This window comes from Lissotriton vulgaris, chromosome 11 (assembly GCF_964263255.1).
Source record: "Lissotriton vulgaris chromosome 11, aLisVul1.2, whole genome shotgun sequence".
Classification (NCBI taxonomy): domain Eukaryota; kingdom Metazoa; phylum Chordata; class Amphibia; order Caudata; family Salamandridae; genus Lissotriton; species Lissotriton vulgaris.
The window spans coordinates 795,346,047-795,361,290 of record NC_141699.1 but is presented as its reverse complement, the minus strand read 5'-3'; the positions used below and the strand labels follow the sequence as shown (position 1 = coordinate 795,361,290).

Genomic DNA, 15,244 nt, shown 5'->3' with positions numbered 1-15,244 from the left:
AATGTGCACATCTTGCATTCAACAACCACGTCCCAGTCCCAACAGCTTTTGGAAATCTCAAACGTAACTTGTATTTGTTTATAAATTGCTAAGTAAAGTAGAATGCTTTTCAAGTGGTTGTCAAGCTCCTTACAGCTATTATTATCATAAGACACCATAAGTAATGCTGCAATGTTGCCTCCTAACAAAACCTTCATGACTCATGTATGCACTGCTATACAACCAAATAACTTGCCTAGCTCCCAACTAACAATTGCTAACCGCAGGGATACGTAATGGTCCTAACTCTGGAACTTTAGTCGTAGGCGAATAAAGGAATGCTCAAAGGAGGACAGCAATTTAACATTTGATTTAGATGTGTGCATATTATATTTGAAGTGAATTATTTGAATTTGTAACAATTCATAGGAGATGGACAATTGCAAAATAACTGTGTTGAGAGCTTGTCCTCCACTCAGATTTATTGTGAGTGCACTTAATGGTGAGATGAGGAGCATAGCATACTTTTTCGAGAAAATCTGAGTTTATTTCTGGAAATAATAATTATGGTAAAAAAAAGAGCTGCAGTACTAGCATACGGACCACAGATTAAGAATAAGGATAGGGCTTAATTAATATATCAAAGTAGGAATACTCTATTTGTTCATTTGAAGATAGAATAGAATGGAAGTGGTAATTGCAGATTATCCAGTATTGGGGTATCTTTCATAGATTCACATGCCTATCACAAGATATACAAGTGAAAACAGAACGCTGAGGGGAATATCATTTAAATATTTGTATACCATACATGCTAAGAAGACCGTCCACAAATAAAATAAGAGGTTTCTATAATTACCTATCCTAGAGTCTATTAGTGAAAAATTATCATCCAAAGTGATTTGTACATTTGAAAAACAACTAGGTGATGTCAATATACATCTAGACAGTTCGGCTAAGCTTCAGGCTATTGTCCTTTTTAGTAGACTTGAAGCCTCTAAGTCTGGCACACAGAGAATTCTGCTTCTTTGGTTTTCATAGCATATGTTTGTACCATAGGGCAGGCAGTCTGGTTTTTATTATTATCCTTAGCTCAAATAAACACCCTAGTCATATGATTAGTCAGGAAGCTTAACACTTCTTGACAAACGTGTAATTTGTTTAATTTATACATTGACCACCCGTGCAACACATTATTACATTTGATGGCTGTCTCCGGACGAGCCTTCTGTTTAGTCCAAGTTGTCACCATTTTTATAGGAGATGTGACGTAGTGACCACCCATTTAGTTTGTCTGGAGAAGATTGCCGGCAAATTCACCTCTTATTTATACAGTACATTTCTGTATACTTGTATGCTACAATAAGAAGTGAATTGTGAATTTAGAGTCATCCAGTTGGAATGACTTTGTGCACTTAGTGAAGAGGTAAAAGCTGGGCCTAACTGAGACTGGACTGAGATTGCTGAAGAACTCTGCCATACAGACTTAGGACTTTTGCCCTAGCGAATTCGACTTCCTGTGCACCGGGCGCTGTCAGCATTAGGAAGATCTCCTTAAGTAGGTAGAGTGCACCTCACTAAAGATCATGAATAAGATAACCCTGTAACTTGAAATCCTATTGTCGTGTAGTTCTTACACAAATCTATATAAGTTCTGCGCGTTTAGACAACATAAACTAATGGATTGGTGTGCAGACTGATGCCAGACACCCCCACAGGATAGGTTAGTCTGTAGACCAGCTAACTTACAGTGCCACTATGAGCCCCTCTTACCAAGGAGCGAATAGTTTCTGGAAACTATCAAACATGACAACCCTGACCTCTCTGGGATTGTGGAAAGAGTACAGTACTTTTTGCTCAGTCACTCTGAGAGATACACAGATTAAACAGTGGGGACGTTTTCAATAAGCATTTATTGAACCTGCGTCATTCTAGTATAAAGTATAAAGTATGCAACAACCATTAGACATAAGCAGATATATACTGTTATGAACATCAGTAAAGAAAGGGTAGAATTCTACTATAGTGCTAAAAGAATGAATATATGCAAGCATATAGATACATAACTTTAATAATGCGTATTCCTACAAAGCAAACCCTAACTTGATGTACCTAAGTGTACCTAGCATGTATGTAGCCAAGAATCCCCTTAGGATAGAGTCAACCCCATTACCTGATGTAGGAGAGCGAAAGACCCCGTCTTGGTCTCACGATGGACACCCCGAAAGCTATGTCAGACCATTGCTTGCTAGAGTGTCTGAGTGCAGGGACCTCAACGTCTAGTGTCGGCGTGTCGGTATGGAAGTGTTTCTTCTCTGGTTTGCCCAGTGAAGATGTTGTGCTTATATACCCAAAATGTACCCTCAGGGGTTCTACCTAGAAGTGCACTATGGTCATGTCGGGCGAAGATGACGACAAAGGTGACCCTTATACAGAGGTGTTATGCAGAAGATGGTAATCCTGTTGTGATACTGAAAATCCTCATGCATAATACATGAGGCTAGTTTTCGGAGAAACCCACAAGACAGTCATGTTGTATCTAAGTAGGTAAAAGGACAGAGCCAAACCTGTTATGTAGAACAATGGTAGGACAGATGTAGGTAAAAGGTTGTGTAACTACCTAGGCCTATTTTGGGGTTCATAACAACCACACCTCACCCGACTGGACGACATAATGCTAAATAATAAAATATGCCTGACTTAAAAGCATAAAAACATTGCTAAAAATATGTATTTAAAAAACATCTAACAGCATTATGTGTTAAAAAAATGTATATATGTAAAAAAGCTCTAGAAGTCCTCAAAAAAGTCAATATACTGTCAGACCAATTGAGCACTCCGAAACCAATGATGCTCTGTGACAGCTGAAGAGAAAATTAAAACAAAAATTATGTTTTCGATTTCCTTTTTCAGTTGTTTTCGAAAAACCCAAATTGTTCCCAGCACACGAAGAGCCAAATGTTTGTGTCCTGTGCGGGAGATGCAATTTCACAGTTTCCTGCCTTCTTAGACAATGGTTCCTGTAACACCTCTTGGATCAGGTCACTGGAGCAAAGGAGATTGTCTCCTGTTCTCACAGCTGTTGCTGAGGAAGCTTTTGATGGCTGTAGGCCTGGTGCAGAGCCAGTGTCCATTCCAACAGGAGCTGAAGCATCCCCTGGTGGCTCTAAGAATGCCGACATCTGGATTGGAAAACGCTGAGGGCACTGCACTACATGGGCCTTTAACGAGCTTAGCAGTACATCTATGTTCGAAGGCGCAACCAATGGTGGAAGTGTTAGACAGATGTCCAACGCGCATTCTTGTCCACAGAATAAACAACGGAGTACAGGCAAGGTGCAGTCGACCCAGACTGATCTGAATTACAGAAATCAATGCTCGCTTGTTCCCAAAGCAGAGTTGTGCTCAGATAGAGTACCATGCGTTTACAGCAATGTCGCTCCAAGAGTGCTTTTTCCAACTCCTTGGTATTTGGGACGTACATTGCATAGCAGAAAAATTGAAACCAGGATACCCACTATAGGTAGCAGGATCAGCGGAATACCTCCAAAAATGCTTCCATATACAGAGTGTATCAAAGATGGAATAACTCAGAAAATTGTCTGAAATGTGCGCAATAGCCCAGACCGTATGGTCTTAAATAGGTGTACTATCCCACTCGTATCAGACATGTTAAAGATACGATGGACCATTTCCCCAAAATGGAGTGGAAAGTTAGTTCAAACTAGGGCCGGTATCTCAGCTGAAGCCCTTGCAACCTGTGGATCAAAAGTCTACGGGCCGGCTTTTTTTTGTAAAAGTATGGCTTTCAGTCTGCTCAGAGAATCAAACTGTATGAGGGAAACATTCACCGAAGGCCATTGCGGCACCTCCCTGACTGTGGGTAGGTGGAAACAATACTTGCATACAGCAAGTAACCCTGGTACTTACTGTGACCAGATATGCGATGCCCGGCAGCATCCCACAACAACCCAAAACAACCATGATCATTCAACATCAAATAGTTCCCGTTCAAGAGTAGTTTGAACACCGGATGAATCACAGCAGTTGGGGACCCTTTCAAGTGACATAAGCTTGCAACCATAGCTTTGCAATCTACGTGAAGAATGATATCTTGGAAAATTAGTGACTCATTTAACGAATCCTCGCAGTCTGAACCGCTGAGAAAGACTTCAATGTCACTATTCCTGCATCCAAATCTGTATGGCAGCTCCCAAGATTCATGGATGTATTCCCTAACCAATGCTTCATACCTTCCTACCTGGTGTTATAGTAGGCAATATTGAAATTGAAATGTTGTCACTGGCAATGTTTTATGGCCATGGATTAACCATTCTGAGGAAGGTGATTCAGCCATGGTGAAAGGTAATTGGTCTAATTTTTCAATGTGAAACATTGTATATGTTGCATCTATTTGTGCCATTGTGGTCTGCCTTTTTGTTAAATTATGAGCAGAGAACAGAGACATATTGTTAATATATCGCTAAGACACGTGACCGGAGTGCAATGAATGTAGTGTCCAGCTTAGTAACCGAATTGATCGTAGCTGAGATTGCCCATGTTGAAGAATGGACAAATCCTGTTCCATAATATCTATATCAGAAGACACAATTTTGCCCAGTAAATAAATCCTTGATGTTAGTGGGGTCATGCCATTGATGACCACTGCCAAAGTCTTTTTTAGGTTAGCCTTATCAATTTTACGTAATCTCTCGTCAGCCTCCTGTTGAGAGATCTTCCATATTTTGTGGAGAATAGTGTACAAGAAGTGTTTTCGACATGGTTTTCGGAAGCCAAACAAAAAATCCCTTAGATCCATGTCATCTGAATGTAAGGATAAGTGTTGTTTCACCTGGAACAGTGTTGAGGTTTTTAGCCAATCTAGGCATAACTTCCCAATACTGTATGATGTCATCATCTCTGTAGGTTCCTGTTGTACATAGCTCTGATCAGGCTTATGGATACTGAAGCCTTCAGTGGTACCCTTAATCTTGATTGACACCTATTTGTAGTTGGTAGGCCAAACCAACCATCCCTTCTAATTGGGGTCTGAAGAATTGTATGAACCATCATGTACAATGGCATCTAGCTTATCCCCACTATGCTGTGTGTAATTTTGCCATCCCTCAAAGTGTGAAAGCGAGGGAATCCAAGATGTGTTGAAGTACTTGATCTTGGCTCCACCTCTCTTTCTAACTCCTGCCCTGATCTTCATGGGCTCTCCTCCCTTGAGCAAGCAGTCTCCATCAACTCCTGGCTCGGCTCGGGCTGCGACCTATTAGCCCCCCTGAGACGTGTTTCCTCAAAACGCACCAATGAAGCCAATCGCTGGTTCAATCAGGATCTTAAAGACCTAAAACTCAATCTCCGGCGAGCAGAGCGCTCATGGAGGCAAGCCTACTGCCCAGTCCTAAGAAAACAGTATATTTCGCTTCTGACCCAGTACAAAAAATCCATCCTAGTAACCAAGAAAGCTTATTTTTCTTCTAAAATCCTAGCCGCAGAGAATCAGTCCAAGGAAATTTTTACCATTGTTCACGATCTCGCTTACTCCGATAGGGCTTCCTTGAAACCTTCCCCATCCCAGCGCCTCCGCAACTCCCTCAACACTTTTTTTCTCGACAAAATCTCCATCATCAAAGCCAATATTCCTCCGCCCTCCCCCTCCTTTGTAATTCCCCTATGCCCCCCAACTCAGCTTGTCTTGACTCATTTCCACCTCTTACAGAAAACTCCTTTCCATTCTACCAATGATCAAGTCCGGCTCTCCCCTCGATCCTTGTCCTGCACCCATCCTGAAACAGATCTACTCGGTCTGCACTTCACCCCCCCCTTACCCTCCTGAACAGTTCACTATCTCAAGGCACCGTAATCCCCTCCCTCAAAACAGCTGTCATCCTACCCATCCTAAAAAAACCCGGAGCCGACCCCACCTCACTTGTCAACCATCGTCCCATTTCCCTCCTTCCATTTTTGGCGAAACTCCTAGAGCGCCACGTAACCATGACGCTCAGCTCTTTGGTGGAGGAAAATAAGATATTGTCCCCTAGACAGGCAGGGTTCCGTCCATCTCACTCAACCGAGTCCGTGGCCCTCTCGGTTTTGGACACCCTCAGAGAGGGCATGGACAACAATCACCCCCAGGCCCTGGTCCTCCTCGATCTCTCCGCCGCCTTTGACACGGTTGACCACTCCATCTTACTATCCCGTGTCAGGGTGGCGGGCATCGGAGGCGTTGCCCTGGTCTGGCTGTCCTCCTTTCTGAGCGGCCGATCCCAAGCGGTGCACCTGGGAGACTTTGCAGCAGACTTCCAGGCGGTCAAATGCGGGGTCCCCTAGGGATCCTCGCTATCCCCGCTACTATTCAACCTGTACATCGCCCCCCTCATCTTTGCTCTCCAACAGCTGGAGGTCTCTGTCTTTAATTACACGGATGACCTCCAGCTGGACCTCCAGCTGATCTTCTCCCTATCTCCTTCCCCACAGTCTATAGTCAATTTTCAATCTATCATGACCTTTATCCAGGACTGGATGAACCACAACCACCTGAAGCTCAACCCCGATAAAACGGAGTTGGTGCTGACTGGTGGTTGCTCCAGCCCCTGGACCCCCCTTTTCTGGCCTCCCTCTTTGGGCTCTCCACCGACTCCATCTCCCTCTGTAAAAACCCTTGGATTTAAACTAGATTCCCAACTCTCACTTCACTCCCAGGTCAGTTCGGTGGTGTCCTCATCTTTCCACTCCCTCCGCACCATCCGTAAAGTCTCCCGGTTTTTCTCCTATTCAGCTCTCAAACTTATACTTCTTGCCATGGTCATTTCCCGCCTGGACTATGGCAATGCCCTTTATTGTGGCATGCCTGCGTACAGTTTGCGTCGCCTTCAATTAGTACAAAATCAGGCGGCCAGGCTGGTTTTTAACCTACCCAAGTACCACCATGTCACCCCTCTTCTCAAGACCCTACACTGGCTCCCCATCCGCGAACGCGCCCAGTTCAAACTAGGATGTATCATTTTCAACGCTCGGGCTGGATCAGCCCCGGCCTTCATCTCCTCCGAAATTCATCACTACGCTCCCCCAAGGGAGCTGCGCTCCTCTTCCCAACATCTCCTCCAAATCCCCCGTTTCAAGCGTAAAAAGTGGGGTGGATCCAAATTCTCCACTCTCGCCCCCACTTTCTGGAACTCCCTCCCGGATCACCTGAGATCCTGTCCTCAATACTCACTTTTTCGCAAAGCTTTAAAGACTTTTCTCTTCACTCAGGCTTTTCCCTCCTAAATTACCCCCTCTTCTTTCCTCCCGGTCCTGAAGCTTCAGGGGCTCAGTTCAATCAGCGCCATGAAACCGCTCGGTGTACGCGCGCTTAACAAATATTTTAAACTCAAACTTGGCTAGTCCAAGACAGGAAGTTTGTTGCATTGTGTTGTTCAGGAAGACAATCTGTGGTATGAGACACACTCTAAATATTGCCTCAGTTCCCCGAACCTGCCAACCTTTAGTCCCCCAGACCGATTTTATGTCTTTAGTGTCTCCCCAAAAGTCGAACCCTCGTAAAGACAGCTGGGAATCAAAGGAAGCAGAGTATATCTGTTTCGTGTTAATAAGCATATTTTCCTTGCAGGTGTAGGTGCAACCTTGTAATAATATGAAGTCGGGTCTGAAGTGCTAAACCCAGAAAAGTAAGCATACTTGTGTGCAAATGTTTGTGAACTACCTTTCGATGTTGGGCAATGTTCCCATTGATGGTAAGTAAACATGTTACGTGGGATACTTGCTTTGTGCAAGAATTGATGAGCATAATATAAATAACAGTACATGGTGTCAAAATCAGATGTATCATCATACAATTCTTTTCAAAAGCTTTATTCGGTTTGTGAGTCACAACCATATAAGCAATCATTAAAATACAGTTACATTGTTATTGTTATAAGCCTCCGTTAAATACACAAATAATTCTAAACATCGTGAATGAGTTTGTATGCACCATTGGCAGGTATTTTTCGTGAAAAATCGCAAACAAGTGCCTTGTTCTCTCTATAGTACATAATGTACAAATGTCGCAATACAGTATCATATATGATTGATTTACATTTCATAGAGAGTTTTCCAACGTGACAGGTGCTTTAAATAATACATTATGTGCAAATTCGCAGTAAAGTGCTAATATACCAGCAACATCCATTTCGTGCAATTTTTGCAAAAAGTGCCATGTGCTATTGATACTAGAATAAATACAATTGAGGTGTTCTAGCATATGTTTATCATATGAGTTATTAAATATGAGTCGCTTATACAGAGCCTTTCGCTGAAGGATTCATAAAGTGCTATTGTGCTGATTTAAATAATAAATCAAGGCCCAGTATGTAACCTCTTGGGACAATAGATTTCCTAGCAGCTATACATTTTAAAATATAAGATGCAACATAAAAACAAATATCTGAACTTTCCAGAGAGGACATTAGCTTCATACCATTATTAGTGGATCGTACATTATGTTTTAAAAGGATAGGTTTCAGATAAAACTTCCTAAAAAAAGATAAAATTTGCAGAACAATAAAAAAATAACAACAACTTTGTTTATATATATTATCGCATGGGCATTCAGAATGAATACTTTTTTTCATAATCGGAAAAGCCACACGATGGTGAACAATCCCTAGCCTAAGTCGTGTCAATACGAAACGATGGGAAGATCTTGTCACTCCAGTCAAGTATGCTTGAAAAACGGTCTTAAGGTTTAGTTGATGGTAAAAGACAAGTGTAGGTTGATCTCCATTCAATCTCTCTCGAACCTCCCTTTTGTGAGCTAAGAATGTTACTTTTAGATCCTTTTTTGGTATCAAAACTGCATACTCTTGCTCCGTATGGATGTTACAATTAAACAAGAGACTGTACCAATAGTGTTTAAAACTTAGCAAGGGTGTACGGGAACTGTTGTCCAACTTCATACTAACTTTGATTATGGTCTGTGTAAATAAAGTTTCATTTTTGGATCAGATAGAATGCAATAAAAGCAAAGGGCGAAGGGCAGCTAGGTCTGAGATATAGTTAATTCCCACTTCCTGATGTATTAGTTCTGTGGAAGCCGAAGTTGGTACGCACAGTAGACATTTAAGAAAAATATTTTCGTCTTGCTGAAGTGTTTTTTCGCAGTAGTGACCCTAGACTCCTGCCCCGTACAAAGCAGAGGATACACAACTAGCATTATAAATGGCCACCATATCTTTTAGTCTGCGGTCCCCCAATTGTGTAGAAAATCTAAAAAGGCTATTGGTGTTCCTGCTCATTTTATAGCGCACATTTTCATATTCGCATGATCATTTCCCGTTCCTTGCAAATGTTACACCCTAATAACAAAATGATTTGACCGATTGTACTTTAGTATTTTCCAAATAAAAAGTCCTAGTTGATTTAACTTTCTTCCCGCATGTCATGACAAATGTCTTTGATTTGTTAATTAAAAGTTTTCTCCCATTGATAAACAATATAAAATTATTAATCAGTCGCTGTAGGCCAGTGGGGGTATGTGATAATAATACGGCGTTGTGTGCATATAACAAGATTGGTACAACCTTTCCGTCTATCAATGGGGCGTCCGCAGGTATCTGACTTAATATCACGTCAATTTGATTAATAAATAGTGAAAATAAAAGTGGGGCCAGGACACAACCCTGGCGAATGCCTCTCCTTACACTAAAGAAAGGAGTGCATTCGCCAGCAGGCCCATATCGCACACTACTCGATAACCTCTTATAAACTCTTGCAAAGAAGTAAACAATTTCCTTTGGGACACCAGATTCAAGTAGTGTGTGCCACCGTATTGAGTGGTCCACAAGATCAAAAGCACTACTCAAATCTGCGAAACATAAAAACATGTTGCCCCCTTTCACTGATGTATACTTGCTAATGAGTAGGTCAAGATTGACGCATTGTTCCAAGGTTCCTAGACCCTTTCTAAACCCATATTGTGCTTGTGAAAGGATATTATTAGCTGAAGGCCAGGTTTCCAGCCTTTTTAATAAAATCCTGCTCATAACCTTGATGGACGAATCTAACAGTGATATTGGTCGGTAGTTACATGCTTCTGATCTTGAGCCTTTTTAAAAAATGGGAATGATTGGTGACTGGCCCCAGGACAACGGAAATTGGCCCATTACAGCAAGGTAAACATCCTGGCTTAAATCGGGGCCCATAAATCCATCTCATTTTTGTATAAATCAATTGGCACCCCGTCTGGACCCTGTGCTTTGCCCCCTTTGCTGTTAACTAGCCCCTCATGTACCTCTTCTACGTTAATTAGCAAGGGTAGTGTGGGCCATATGGAATCAATAATAGATGATAAATCTGATACCTCCCTATCCGGGTTAAAAATATTAGTAAAATGTTCGATCCATGCGTTACAATTTACATGTGAAGTTAATTCCGGAGTACGATCGTTCTGGAAAAAGGGGCTATTATAGTCTCCCAAAACAGTTTGCTATTGTTTGTATCTGCTGCTAGGCTGAGTTTATCCCAAGCTTCTGACTGAAGTTCTCTTTTCCATGCCTCGATAGTTAGCTTGTAAGTGTGACGTAAATCTTGAATATGTGTTAAGTTACGTGGTTTGATACCTAAGGCATGTTTCAGACTACGTAAAGCTTGGGTACACTTTTTGTCGAACCATCAGCATGCACCTGTTTTATTACCCTATGGCTCTTACCCCCAGATGCATCAAGCACCCACTCTGCGAATCCCAAATAGTGAAAAATACCGAATCGCTATTTAGAATTCGCGGAATGGGATGCATCATCAAAATCGGTAAATATCTGCAAATTGCAACCGCCCGCAATTGCCAAATGCGAATCTGCAAAAATCGTTATAAATTCGCAGTCGACTGTTTCCTACCACCTAATTGCGATTTCGCAATTACCGAAATCGCAATTAGCGATCTCAAAGATTGCGAGATCGCAAAAAGGTGAAGTCGCATCTTGAGCAAAATGATGACATCCCTACCAGGAAGTAGCCTGCTCCATGCATCATTTGGGGCACAGAGCTGCATACAGGAGGAGGCAGAACACTGAGCTCCAAGAGGCACACCCTGCAGTTCCAATACAGGATAGAAAAAAATACCACAATGTCCCAGTAACCTGCAGGACACAGTGAAAAAACCCAGGCAACGCAAAATAAAAATCATTGATAGGAGTCAGCAAGGACCATGACCAACTGTTTGGGAAGCTGTCCCGAAAGGTGCCCGAGGCTACCAAGAGGCACTTCTGGGTGCGCATCAAGGCTAAGGTGAACGCGGTGGGAGTCACGCACCGGTCCATCGATGACCTAAAAAAGAGGTGGTACGACCTCAGACGCCGTGCCAAGGAGCGCATCACGGAGAGACTTGGGAAGAGACAGGCTACGGTAGGAGGACACTCCACAGTCCCTGAGAACACACCCATGGAGGACCTAGTGGAGGACACCATCAACCCTTCAGCCTGCGTGGACGTCACTCAACTGGACATCTCCCGCGCCACACACCAATCTCAAGGTAAGAGCCAAGCTACTGCGACCCCGTACCCTAACATGCCCCCAGTGCAATCCATATTTGTAACCCCAGTAATCCAGTCCCTGCTCCTCCCAAACGCCCAAATGGATTGTGGAACCTGTAGTGTGTCAATGTGTCCTGATAGCCACACCCAGTCAGAATAGTCAAGTAAAACAGACCCCTAAAGCCAGTCAGGGAATGCAGACATCAAGCAATAGCGAGCCTGCATGCATGTTGCTACATCCCAGGTGCCTGAATCATATCATTAATCATGCACTCATCCACATCATAGGTGCTGCAGATGCTGACACGTCTGACAGTGAGATTCTCCACATTACGGAGACACCTGATGAGACGGAGGAAGAGAGCCAGCCAGCACCTGCACCTAGACCTGGACCTGCACCTGCACCAAGACACCGGGACACCCCTACAGCTACAGGTGGAGCCACAACCTAACCACTCGGCACGCATGGCAGTGGAGCAGATCCCACCCCCACCAAGGAGGCAAACACGAAGCCCAGCAAGTGTGCGGGGCCACGCCAGTAGCAGGTTAAGGCAGCAGTGCTCTGTGCCCACCACTGCAGATATGGAGCAACAGGCACACAACTTGGGCCTGGGCATTGAGGCTCGGTTGCTTGCTGTGCACCGTAAACAGGCGCAGCACATGGCAGCAATGCAGCTGCAGCTATATAAAACTGCACGCAACATTAGTATCCTCACTGAGAGTGTGCAGGAACTGACCACAGCGTTGAAGGAGAGCAACCAACTGATGGTAGAGCAGCAGGACATCACCCGCAGACGCCACAGGCAGCTGCTCACATGGCTTTCAGCGTACACATGTTCCAATCACCTGATTGGGAACGCCACTTCCCAGCTCTCGCGCAAATCATTGGCCATGCAGATCCAGGTGGTCCAATGGTGTGCTGACGTTGCAAGGGCCTTGGAGCAGGTCACCAACGCTGTGGAGAAGCAACAGGCGGCCGACCATGGCAATGCAAGGGGGAGGGGATGATGCCAGCGAAGGGACATCTAGCCTCAGCAGCCTGTCTGTGCCGGTGCAAACAGAAAGGCGGCGCAGTTCCCAGCCCAATACTGCATCACGACAAAACCAGCCCAACGTGGAGGGTGAGAGGCGACACGGTGCGTCCGGCAGGAGGTGCTATTACTCGACATTTCCGGCAGTGCCGTGGTGAGGTAACCATGCACGCCTGCTCAGGTTACATGAGCTTGTATGTCTGAATACATTGCACTATTGTTTGCTGATTAAAGCACATCAAGAGCTTGTGAATTAAACAAAAGCTTTATTTTGAAAATAAATCTTCCTCATGTCAATCATTGATGTTGCTTGCATGAGTGCAGTGTTTTGTGAGGGGTATGGGTGCACTAGAAATAGTTCTGTGTGATGATGGCGCGACGCCTGTGACCTTCAGCAGGACTCTCCCCATGTGCATGATGCACATGTGCAGGTGGCAGGTTGTCCCCCTCCGACTCACTACCGGACACCTCCACAGGTATCCTCCGCTTGGTGGCAATATTGTGAAGTATGGCGCACACGGCCACAATGCGCAAGCAGATCTCAGGCCAGTATTTGAGGGCCCCACCAGTCTTGTGGAGGATGCAGACTCTTTAACATGCCAAATGTCCGCTCTATTACATTGCTGGTGTGTATATGCGCAGCATTGTACCGCCGTTCCTGGGGTGTTGCAGGGTTGAGGTATGGGGTGAGGAGGTATTCACAGAGGCCGTAGGTGCTGTCACCTGAAGGGATGAGCAGAGGGTCAGTGCCTGTTATGCGCGGCAACATGGTCTTAACATACTGTATGTGGGCATGTGTACTTACCTAGGAGATGTCCCTCGTCAAATTCACCCCTGGCCAAGCGGGTGTGTATGCCGCTGTGCCGGAAGATAAATGAATCATGCGTGCTCCCCGGGTATTGTGCCACAATGTCTGTAATGATGGTCTTCGCATTGCAGACCATCTGAATGTTGAGGGAGTGGTATGACTTGCGGTTCCGGTACATGTATTCGGTCTCTGCGGGTGGACAGATGTGAATGTGGGTGCAGTTGATGCTGCCAATTACATGGGGGAAATGGGCGGTGTTATAGAAGTCCAGTTTTGTTTGCATTAAGTCCTGTTGGGTTGTTGGGAAGGTGATGTAGTGATTTATCCGGCTCAGCATGGCGTCCAGGAAACTCTGTAGGCAGCGTGACAGTGTACTCTGGGATATGCCCCCTGCATATGTGACTATCCCCTGGAAGCTGCCGGAGGCCAGGAGGTGCAGGCAGCACAGGACCTGGACATGGGTGGGGACGGCATTGGTCCTCCATGTTGGGTGCTACATCAGGGGGTCAAGGTCTCAGATAAACTGCTTAATCATTGCCCCATTGAGCCTGTATTTGGAGTAGATCTCCTCTTCAGTCTGTTCCAGGAGTGTAATCCGCAGCTGGAAGTTGCGCTCTGGATCCTGGGTCGGTTCTGGGCTGCAGCCTGGAGCCTCAGCCGCCTTGCCACGATGTAGAGACCTGCCATTGTGACTTTCCTCATGCTCCTACTGAGTCTCCTCAAGTGTGTTTGATTTACCCAACACCTGTTACTTGATTGACAATTTTTTTTCCCCCAATTGGACTTCATGGTTACCACCTGGTTTGGCTTCTCCTTAAATTGCGACTCGTATTTAACGATTTATGGTATTTTCGCTATTTGCGAATGTTGATGAATGAGAATAGCAATTTTTTCGCGATTTCGCAATTTGGCTGCGAATTCGCTATTTATTTAGCTAATTGTGTGGGTAATCGCTGTTAAGGAATCGAAATGGGGGTTTCCAAATGGTTTTGCGATTCTTTGTTTTGCGATTTCACTATTTGCTGCTTTGGTACTTGATGCATTGCGGAAGTGGGAATTGCAATCGCAATCGCTGTTCCGCAACGATTGCGATCGCAATATCGCTTGATGCATCTATGCCTTAGTTAGTAAACCTTCAATTGTTAAATCTTTAAAAAAACTAAAAATTAATGCATGTGGGTTTGCCTCGTCACTAAGGCAATGGTCTATTTCCCTTCTACATTCTGTTACCACATCCCTTTGAATCTTTTGGGGGTCAACACCAGCCCATTTTATCCTCATGCCATTTGGTCTTATCGGGGCAATATTGATAATACGGTCACTATTGTTATGTGATTTACTCCCCCAGCATAACAATGATATAGAAATGCTACTATGATCACTTATGGCCTGTTCTGTGATCCATAAGTTAGAATAAGCACTGTTACACGAAATCAGGATGTGGTTAATATTGGTAGCGGCAATCCTGCCAGTGATGGTTGGGCATTTGATATTTCCTCTTTTCATAGTGCAGTTTAATAGTTCGAGGTCGAATCTCGCTAATAAGGTATTTAGAGCTGAACCATATTCCCAATGGGGGAAATGTATATGGTCAACATTGTTATCGGCACTATGACCCTTCATAAATCCACAGGTCTTTGTTAGCGCCAGCGGACATACTTGGATGTTAAAATCGCCAACCCAAAAAATAATGGCTAACTTGTTTGACAGTGCCAATACCCTTTCGATCTCTTTTCCCAAAGCCTTCCCTACAGACCCCCTACTATTATTGAAAATATTATTGTAGTAATTAACTAAAACCAAGTCCTTACCTCTGTGGAAGATGAGCCTCTTCACCTGACTATGAGTAGCTATTGTTGTGCAGCTTTGATTTTTGAATACATTTAATTTATTCGAAACAAGCAGCA

General features: G+C 44.1%; 1 protein-coding gene across 3 annotated transcripts in view; it reads left to right on the top strand.

Annotated features, from left to right (window-relative positions):
- DZIP1L (DAZ interacting zinc finger protein 1 like) overlaps positions 1-15,244 on the top strand; it is a 764,020-nt gene that overhangs the window by 613,094 nt on the left and 135,682 nt on the right. The window lies entirely within an intron of this gene.